Genomic DNA, 6,000 nt, shown 5'->3' with positions numbered 1-6,000 from the left:
TTGCGAGTCATCATAGTTGAAGCTGGCACATACCAGCTCAATGAAGTTTGTCAAGTGGTCTCTAACATAACCTCTGATATCTACAAATTCATTTTGCATGAGGTTTTCTTCCTTACGAAGGCTCAAGTTAATAAGCCACAGTGCCTTTGCCTCATTGACCTTGGCGAAGTCTAGGAAACGTATAACCGCATTGATTTTGTTATCCCTCGTGAACAAATCTCGAATTTGGGGATACATTTTGGCAAGAACATGAATTCCAGCCAAAATGGAGTCTAGAACACAAGTATTGCTGAACTGGTATGCACCATAGCTTCCCCCAGCCAATAGGTAACTCAGGTTAATCATATCATCAGTGCTGGAAAATGTAGAAACACAGAAATATACATTGGCTTTAACCCATTCTGTTTTGCATACAATATCAAATTTTTTGACAGTGACATATTCTGATTAATCAGATACTTAATAGAAATAAAGACATTTGAAATAACATTCCAAATCAAGCAAACTGTGTAGCACTATGATTGTTTTATCTATTCCATACCTGGTGGGTTCTGCCAACTGCCCAGCTGTAATACAAATGTAAAGTTTAGAAAAAAGGAAAGAGTGATGCTTTTAAAGTTATCATGTAAAAAAAGGGTATGCCTACCTTCCATAATTAAACGTTCATGTGTCCTCTGAAGATCTATCCAGTCATGGATGGGTCTGTTGCCGAAAAAATGCACATGTTCATGGCTGAGTCATAATGGCGGATATCATACGCAAAGTAGACTCGAATTGAAACTGTCCTAAATGTTAACTTCAATGTGTTAATGCTTAACCACAATTCAGTGGTAATCCCAAAATGTGCAAGACAGACAAAACTCTGCAAGTGTTGAAACTTAAATTTGCTTACAAATCCTGTGGTTCTATGTTGAAATCATGTAATGCCAGTCATTTCAAAAATATTGTTCGATCATCATCTTCTATATGACGGAACATCAGACATCCGAAATCTAGCCACAAGCAAATATGAAAATGACTACTTAACCTAAATTAGTACATTAACAATAGACATAATAGCATACCCTATTTGTGGAACATCCATCGTTGAATAAAAAAAAATAAAAAAAAGCGTTGTCACCGCTTGAACTTCCTGAATAGAGAAATCATGTCTCCTCCCACACCTGCAATCACACATGTACAGTTCGTCCTGTTAATAGGACTGTGAGATAAAGCTTTCCATCTTTCTAAATCAAATCTAACCAATTCAAATTAAAGGATTTATATCATTGATCTATTTTTATTTTGACAATTTATTCATTTGAAGTGAATCATGATGCCAAGTGATTATGTAGATTACAGAAGTTGAAAGACAAGTTAGATGCGGTTGCATAGAATCTATGAGATTGATGTGTGTTTATGTAGTAATAGAAATTAAGTGAAACCTTGCTTGATGGAGCAATGTGTGTCTCATATAAACACACTGCGTTGCCTTCTAATGGATAATACTGGACAGAGTGTAAAACAGTAATACAATGTAGCTGCAGTACCAGTAATAGAACAGTATCTCACTGTAACAAGCACCCTGGTCTTACATGTGGCCTGACCAGTGGCGACCCATTATTCAGAGCCCCACCTGTTTTGAACTCCACATGTTTTTGGGGATTGCCTGTTTTGCATATTATTTTGCCATTAATACATGTCACATATCAGTTTGCAAACAATGTAAAAAAAGAAACTCAGCAAAAAAAAGAAACGTCCCCTTTTCAGGACCCTGTCTTTCAAAGATAATTCGACAAAATCCAAATAACTTCACAGATCTTCATTGTAAAGGGTTTAAACACTGTTTCCCATGCATGTTCAATGAACCATAAACAATTAATGAACATGCACCTGTGGAAAGGTCGTTAAGACACTAACAGCTTACAGACAGTAGGCAATTAAGGTCACAGTTATGAAAAAACTTAGGACACTAAAGAGGCCTTTCTGCTGACTCTGAAAACACCAAAAGAAAGATGTCCAGGGTCCCTGCTCATCTGCGTGAACGTGCCTTAGGCATGCTGCAAGGAGGCATGAGGACTGCAGATGTGGCCAGGGCAATAAATTGCAATGTCCGTACTGTGAGACGCCTAAGACAGTGCTACAGGGAGACAGGATGGACAGCTGATAATCCTCTCAGTGGCAGACCACGTGCAACAACACCTGCACAGGATCGGTACATCCGAACATCACACCTGCGGGACAGGTACAAGATAGCAACAACAACTGCCCGAGTTACACCAGGAATGCACAATCCCTCCATCAGTGCTCAGACTGTCCGCAATAGGCTGAGAGAGGCTGGACTGAGGGCTTGTAGGCCTGTTGTAAAGCAGGTCCTCACCAGACATCACCGGCAACAAGTCGCCTATGGGCACAAACCCACCGTCACTGGACCAGACAGGACTGGCAAAAAGTGCTCTTCACTGACGAGTGGCAGTTTTATCTCACATGGGGTGATGGTTGGATTCGCGTTTATTATCGAAGGAATGAACGTTACACCGAGGCCTGTACTCTGGAGCGGGATCGATTTGGAGGTGGAGGGTCCGTCATGGTCTGGGGCGGTGTGTCACAGCATCATCGGACTGAGTTTGTTGTCATTGCAGGCAATATCAACGCTGTGTGTTACAGGGAAGACATCCTCCTCCCTCATGCGGTACCCTTCCTGCAGGCTCATCCTGACATGACCCTCCAGCATGACAATGCCACCAGCCATACTGCTCGTTCTGTGTGTGATTTCCTGCAAGACAGGAATGTCAGTGTTCTGCCATGGCCAGCGAAGAGCCCGGATCTCAATCCCATTGAGCACGTCTGGGACCTGTTGGATCGGAGGGTGAGGCCTAGGGCCATTCCCCCCCAGAAATGTCCGGTGGAAGAGTGGGGTAACATCTTCCTTGGTGGAAGAGTGGGGTAACATCTCACAGCAAGAACTGGCAAATCTGGTGCATTCCATGAGGAGATGCACTGCAGTACTTAATGCAGCTGGTGGCCACACCAGATACTGACTGTTACTTTTGATTTTGACCACCCCTTTGTTCAGGGACACATTACATTTCTGTTAGTCACATGTCTGTGGAACTTGTTCAGTTTATGTCTCAGTTGTTGAATCTTGTTATGTTCATACAAATATTTGTTTGCTGAAACAAACACAGTTGACAGTGAGAGGACATTTCTTTTTTTGCTGAGATTGATATATATATATATATATCAAAGAGTTAATAAAGCTGCATTCAAACATGGTCTCTTTTTTATTTTCTTGACTAAGGCAGCTCCAAAATGCAGGTGTTTCAGCCTAGCTCAGTGCCGGCAGACAATATGGAGCGTTGCGCTGTGATTGGCTCAGTGTTCTGTCACTCATGGGAACACTACGTCACTGCCAAGTCTAAGGGTTGAGCTTTAAAATTCAAGCCCCTTGGGTGCTGCCATAGAGTTACATTTCAAGTGCCCATCCAAGAATTCTTAAGGTCATTGGCCACAGATAAAATGACGTCAAATCACGTTATATAAAAAAATATATATAAAAAAATGTTAACCTTTATTTAACTAGGTAAGTCAGTTAAGAACATATTTGTATTTACAATGGCGGCCTACCAAAAGGGAAACGGCCTCCTGCAGGGACGGGGACTGGGATTAAAAATAAAAATAAATTAATATTAGGACAAAAACACACATCACGACGAGACAACACTACATAAAGAGAGACCTAAGACAACAACATAGCAAGGCAGCAACACATGACAACACAGCATGGTAGCAACACAACATGACAAAATGGTAGCAACACAACATGGTACAAACGTTATTGGGCACAGACAACAGCACAAAGGGCAAGAAGGTAAAAACAACAATACATCACGTGAAGCAGCCAAAACCGTCAGTAAGAGTGTCCATGATTGAGTCTTTAAACTCAGAGATTGAGATAAAACTGTCCAGTTTGAGTGTTTGTTGCAGCTCGTTCCAGTCGCTAGCTGCAGCGAACTGAAAATGGTCAGCAGATGTTAATGCGAGTGTAGCGAAATGCTTGTGCATTAAAGAAAATCTAGCCGCTCGAGAGCACCCTTAATAAATTATGTCTCCGTAATCTAGCATGGGTAGGATGGTCATCTGAATCAGGGTTAGTTTGGCAGCTGGGTTGAAAGAAGAGCGATTACGATAGAGGAAACCAAGTCTAGATTTAACTTTAGCCTGCAGCTTTAATATGTGCTGAGAGAACGACAGGTACGGATGTACCGTCTAGCCATACTTCCAAGTACTTAGAGCTTGAGTTTGAGGTGACTACCTCAAGCTCTAAACCCTCAGCGGTAGTAATCACACCTGTGGGGAGAGGGGCATTCTTCTTACCAAACCACATGACCTTTATTTTGGAGGTGTTCAGAACAAGGTTAAGGGTAGAGAAAGCTTGTTGGACACTAAAATTGCTTTATTGTAGTCTTTAACACAAAATCAGGGGAGGGGCCATCTGAGTATAAGACTGTATCATATGCATATAAATGGATGAGAGAGCTTCCTATTGCCTGAGCTATGTTGTTGTAAATTGAGAAGAGCGTGGAGCCTAGCATCGAGCCTTGGGGTACTCCCTTGGTGACAGGCAGTGGCTGAGACAGCAGATGTTCTGACTTTATACACTGATCCCTCAGAGACACCAATACTCCTTAGCCGTCCCACTAGAATGGTATGGTCTACCGCGGTGGTTCCCAAACTTTTATAGTCCCGTACCCCTTCAAACATTCAACCTCCAGCTGCGTACCCCCTCTAGCACTAGGGTCAGTGCACTCTCAAATGTTGTTTTTTGCCATCTTTGTAAGCCTGCCACACACACAGTATATGATACATTTATTAAACATAAGAATGAGTGTGAGTTTGCCACTTCCCACGATCCGGGTTGTGACAAAGAGCTCTTATAGGACCAGGGCACAAATAATAATATAATAATCTATAATTGTGTTCTTTATTTAACTTTATCCCTGTCACGGCTTTTGCACCATCAGTACAGATACCAACATGAGCAGCAGCTACATTTGGCTACATATGGACCGTTAGTGGAATTCCTGCAAGAGAGTAACGGTTAATGTGATTGGATGTTAATTTTTTGACTAGGCTACCTGTATTTGACATTGTGTTGTTATTTAGCTGAACACTATATGGTTTAATTTTATTTTTGGCAGTGAAACGAGGCTACTCAGGTGAGAAGAAAAACTCACCCAAATGTATAGCCCCGTTGGAAAATATAAATAGACTGTTTGAAAATGTGAAGATTTTTTTATTTTATTTGGCGTACCCCCGACGGCATTGCACGTTCCCCCAGTTTAGGAATACCTGGTCTACCGTATCAAAAGCTTTGGCCAAGTCAATAAAAATAGCAGCACAACATTGCTTAGAATTAAGGGCAATGGTGACATCACTGAGGACCTTTAAGGTTGCAGTGACAGATCCATAAACTCAGCGGAAACCAGATTGCATACCAGAGAGAATACTATAGACATCAAGAAAGCCAGTCAGTTAATTATTGACATTTTTTTCCAACACTTTCGATAAACAGGGCAAAATAGAAATAGGCCTATAACAGTTAGGATCAGCTTGATCTCCCCCTTTAAATAAAGGACGAACGGTGCTGCCTTCCAAGCAATGGGAACCTCCCCAGAAAGGAGAGATAGGCTTGGCGATGATAGGGGCAGCAACCTTAAAGAAGAAAGTGTCTAAACCATCTGACCCAGATGTTTTTTGGGGGTCAAGTTTCAGGAGCTCCTTTAGCACCTTGGACTCAGTGACCACATGCAGGAAGAAACTTTGTAGCGGGAAAAAGAGGGAGAAGTGTCAGGGCTAGTCGCATTAGAAGGGGTGGGAGATGATGAAATGTTGGACAGGCAAGGAGGCATGGCTGAGTCAAATATGAATCCTGACTTAATATCTACAGTAGCTTTGATTGGGCTGATCATGTCAACATCATACTTTCAAAGTCTTAGCCGGCAGTCATCATCATGAATC

Source organism: Salvelinus namaycush, chromosome 29, assembly GCF_016432855.1.
Source record: "Salvelinus namaycush isolate Seneca chromosome 29, SaNama_1.0, whole genome shotgun sequence".
NCBI lineage: Eukaryota > Metazoa > Chordata > Actinopteri > Salmoniformes > Salmonidae > Salvelinus > Salvelinus namaycush.
This window is presented reverse-complemented; position numbering follows the sequence as displayed.